General features: G+C 30.0%; 1 long non-coding RNA gene across 1 annotated transcript; it reads left to right on the top strand.

Annotated features, from left to right (window-relative positions):
• Nucleotides 1-848: 848 nt before the first annotated feature.
• LOC132302234 (uncharacterized) lies at nt 849-4,226 on the top strand. Its single transcript, XR_009480782.1, has 4 exons — nt 849-1,009; nt 1,133-1,210; nt 2,614-3,504; nt 3,986-4,226. It is a non-coding gene; the product is annotated as an uncharacterized LOC132302234 (long non-coding RNA).
• The last annotated feature ends 602 nt before the right edge of the window (nt 4,227-4,828 follow it).

The raw sequence follows: 4,828 nt of genomic DNA on the forward strand, positions 1-4,828 counted from the left end.
GCTAGGGCTACATCACAACCCTAGCAAAACATGACTGGAGTGGAATTCTTCATGATTGAGGAAGACATCTTCACCGCCATAGATTGATCCATTCTTACTTCTGAATGTTTCTCTTCTGATTTCAACCTCAAGCTCCTCTCTATGATATTTCAGTGCTGTAGAGAACCCCTTTAAATAATAAAATATCAGTCCTAAAGTTCCCTTTTCCATATAGAAAACATACACAGAAATTCTGCCAAACAAGGACTCCAAAATTCGTACAGACTTCCAGTCCAATTTTTGACAAGGTAAACAATTGTTTTATGGAATCTTAATACAAAATTGTAGCTCTTCAAATTTCCTTTCAACTCACGCGAGAACTTAGCTGTTTTGACACTTAAGGATAGAAATACAGCCAGATTACCAAAACGGGTTCAAGTTACCAATATTAGCGAAAGTTTCCTTTTCGGAGAAGGATTTTTTCTTTTCTTCTTCTTTCCATTCTCATCAACTTGTGGCTTCTTTTGGACTATTTTCTAAGTATAATTAGACTTGGATCTTCACTACAACAAATGTGACCTTTTGTGACAAAAATTTTAGTAACAAAATCGATTTCGTCAATAAAGGTAGCTCTTTAGCAATGACCATAAATTTTGTCACAAGAAGAATATAATTTAGTGATGAAATATAAAGTTAGTCACTACTTGTTTGGCAGGAAAAAAAATTAAGCTCCCGCACTCTCCAGGGCATTTTATATTAATGACTAAAGATTTATATTGTCTTTATTTTTTCTCTAAACCACGTCGTATCCCTTATACATTAAGAATTAAACTTTCTAAAAATTACTCATCTCATCCGTATCTCTTAAAAACAACCACCACATCTCATCTTAATTACTCATAATGAAAAAACACCAGAACGTGGTATACCCTAATGATATCCCAAAAATTTCCCCTTGATTTCCCATCACTCTCAATTTGCACATGATTTCCTATCGCTCTCAATATATTGTAGAGAGAGAACAGCCAAGGTATGGAGATTTGTGTCACTGAATCTTTACTACATTCAATAAAGTTCAAAAATTAGGGCTTGGGTTTTATAAATTTGTCAAGCAATCACTTTCTCTTAACCCTAACACTCTCTTTGTCTGCAGATTGACCCTTCAATCACCTTTGTCTTGGTTCACCGATCAAACTGTCAGAGACACCGTTCGATTGCTATTTATTTCTCTGTAAGTTTCAAATTTAACTCTGATTCACTTCAAAATTTGTTGTTTTTTCTTCCCAATTCTGGTAAATCTTTGTTGTAAGATTTTATTGTGCAACACATGTTTTGATATGCTTTGGAAATATCACCTATTTTTGTTACTTTTTTATTTTTTGTGAAAATATCTTTTGTTGTCACAACTTGTGCTGATGTATTATTTGTTTGAATTTGACAGAATTACATGGTGATGCATTATAAATATAAGTTGTTACTTTTTGCTTGCTCAAATATACTCCTTCTTGGAATATCAAAAATGTTATTTTATTTATTTATTTGTGAATTTGACAAAGCTTTAGTTCTTACATAGTGATATATTAGAAATAGAAATTGTAATGCTCCTAACCACTCCAAGTTACCATTTCCCCTGTAGAGAATTGAAATTGGGTTAATGTATTTGTGCATGCCTATAGAATGTAAGAAATGCTGAATTCAAAAAGTAATTGGTGCCTTTTCGTAATAGGCCCATATGCATGCATATATATCCATTTGGTATGCAATTTATACGTGCATGGGTTTATTTCTAACTTTTCAAAAATCAATATAACAATAAGTATAATAATTCTCAGTTAATTGGTCTAGCATCATTCATGTGTTGGTACCTTATGGAAGGCTCAAAATATTTTAGAGATGAGATGTGGGATGTTTAAGAAATTACTTAGGAAAATGATTCTCTATACTTAGAGATGCTTCCACTTGGATGTATTAAAGTGTCATTGCTCAATCCCTAACTATGCAATTAGTTAATATATTGAGTTCAATGAAATAAATAAGCAGATAAAAAGCTTAAGCAGTAGTTTCTCTATGTCCTAAACAATTATGGAAGCCTCCCAAAGTTAATGTAGATGCATCTTACAGTGCCATTAAGGAGAGTGCAAGATAAATATTAGTCCTAAAAACAGTTGATTGACTAGCAATGATAATTCAAACCAACAAGAATTCCATATCAACCAAATAGACAATTACAAAATTTAATAGTTATGTATGATTTTTGTTTAGAACTTGCTGAAATCTTAACCCTTGAATATCCTCTTTAACGTGGCCGCCTCTTGTTTCCTTTATATATAAGAGATTTTTAGTCTATGGGTGCCCTTTGCTTTCCAGTGATGGAAGTTCTTTATGGAGAATCTTTTTAGTCAAAGGTCTTTGACCCTTTTTTTTTTATTTATTATTATAACAATTGTCTCTCTTTTTCTATTCCAGCGATGTTGATCATTTAGGTAGTGTTACTAACAGTACAATCACACGATCCACCACAATAGAGTCACTATTTTAAGTTTCTCTTATCTCTTGTATTATATATTATATTTGTACCACCTAGTAAAGACACTAACATTGTTCTTTTTACTTCTTTTTTTATTATTTTTGTAGGCTTGATTATTCTTAAATTAGCTGAGGCTTTTTATTAATCATCGACTTGGATCTCTAGTAAGAAAGTCTAAAGTTGGGTTATGTCATTGCCATTTCTATTTCCTTTTGTTCGAAACATAATTTTTTACTTTTTTCATAGTTGGATTAGTTCTGTTCTTTTATGGTTTATTCATATTTGTAACTTTTTTTTTTTTATATTAATAATGATGCATTTTACTTAGATTTAGAACTTTTAAATACTGTATTGCATATTATAAAATCTGTCATTTGGTCATAGTAATTATTTGCCTTAATTCACATTTATGACATTCACAAACATATATGTTTAGCAAAAGTAGCCCTTTACTAAACGAAGTTGGGCTGAATTGTACACTATTATTTGGTTTCACACTTTAGTAAAATGAAGTCAGTGTATGTGTAATAAGAGACTGATGTATTGTTGGGCTCAATCAATCTAAATTCAAGAGAAAGTGAAGAGGCAATACTTTTTTTTATTGCAAATACTGGGCAGCCTTCCCTTCCACCCCCAAAATTAATCTAGTTAGCGTTATAGAATGATAAATTTTTTAAATTAAGACAAATATTTTAGGACTTTGAATACTTTCTTGTAATTTCTTATTTTTTAATAGTGAACTTATTGTTTTTGGGATGATGTATCAATATTTATTCTTCCCCTTTTTCTCTCAATTTTTTTGAAAACTCCCTTGTTTGACATTCGATATGGTTTTTGGAAGGCTACTTTATGGTAAGTAATTATATCTCTCTTAGATTCAATTCAATTTTTATAATTTTTTTTTTATCAATATTTTTTACTAGGGAAACACTTCATTTTGCAGGTAATTCAGCTTGTTAAGAGAATTGTTTCTTAATTTGATGGAGTGTTCTATGGGGGTAAGGATTGCCTCATTTTTGTTGGTACTAAGGGTTCAGTTGTAATATAATCTATGGCATTTTCTTGTAATATAATGTTATGAACATGTAGAAACCATAACTACTTCATTAATGATATATATATATATATATATATATATATTTACTTTATGTTTAAAGTTCTTGTTAAGGTAGCAGTCTTGGAGAATCTGATATATATGTACACATTGTTGTATCCTTTTTTGTATAGAAGTTTAGTAATATACCAACAGAGCTGATCGAAAACATATTATTGTAATTATCATGTATAAAGAGAAATGAAATTTGAGCATGATTCTCTGATAGTCACTTTATGCAATGCTACATTCTCAATTTATTCATCCATTAAATTACACATAATTAAAAAAAATAAATAAAAATAAAATAAAAAATACACTAATATTATCTTATTTATAAGTTGTACACAATATTCTAATGACCTTTATATTTTTGAATTGTACAGCGATTGATTGGGGATGACATGAAGAAAACGAAGTACTCAGGGAAACGACGAACTAAAGAGATGAGAACTTTGAAGTGCTACCATAGATGGAGATCGAGTTGGGGGTTTGCTTTTATGTTATAGTTCTGTCATTTGTATTAGACAATTGGAAATTTAGTTTAAATTTTGTTTTAGAATTGAACAAATGTAGAAATTTATTCAAATTTATGTTAAGTTTGTACTTGAACACAGAATTATTATGTATTTCATAATAAAATTTAATGTTATGTTTAAATTTGTGTTACTATATGGAGTTTGAAATATGTGCAGTTGAATTTGTGTTGCTATTTTTTTTAATTTTTTTTTTTAATAGCAACAACGATAAGAAGTTCAGAAAGAAAGCGAAAATTGGTTTTAGCAACAAAAAGCATTCATCATTGGATAAGTTAGTAACGAAAACTTTTGTTGCTAATGTCCAATAAAATATGACAAATATTTTAGTCGCTAAAAGGCTAATAGACGTGATGAAAAGTTTCGTCACTAAAAGTGACGCAATAGTGACAAAAAAATTTTTGTCACTAAAAGCCAAGGCAGTAATGACGAAATTCTCATTCGTCACTATAAAGCAACCGAGACGATTATATAGCAACGAAATAGTGACAAATAATTTTTTGTCACTAAAACCTTCTAGCAACGAAAAACTTGGTTTTTGTGACGAAAAAAAACGTTGCTAAAGGTCACTTTTGTTGTAGTGCTTCAACATTGCTCGGTCCCATGAAATGTCATTTTTTAAAGCTTAAAATCAATTAAAGCCCTGAAATAAATAAAAATAATAAAACAATATACAATCACAAATAAACTACT

This window comes from Cornus florida, unplaced genomic scaffold (assembly GCF_030987335.1).
Source record: "Cornus florida cultivar Cherokee Brave unplaced genomic scaffold, ASM3098733v1 CherokeeBrave_3.0.0_Hap2_Chr04, whole genome shotgun sequence".
In the NCBI taxonomy this organism is placed as follows: Eukaryota; Viridiplantae; Streptophyta; class Magnoliopsida; order Cornales; family Cornaceae; genus Cornus; species Cornus florida.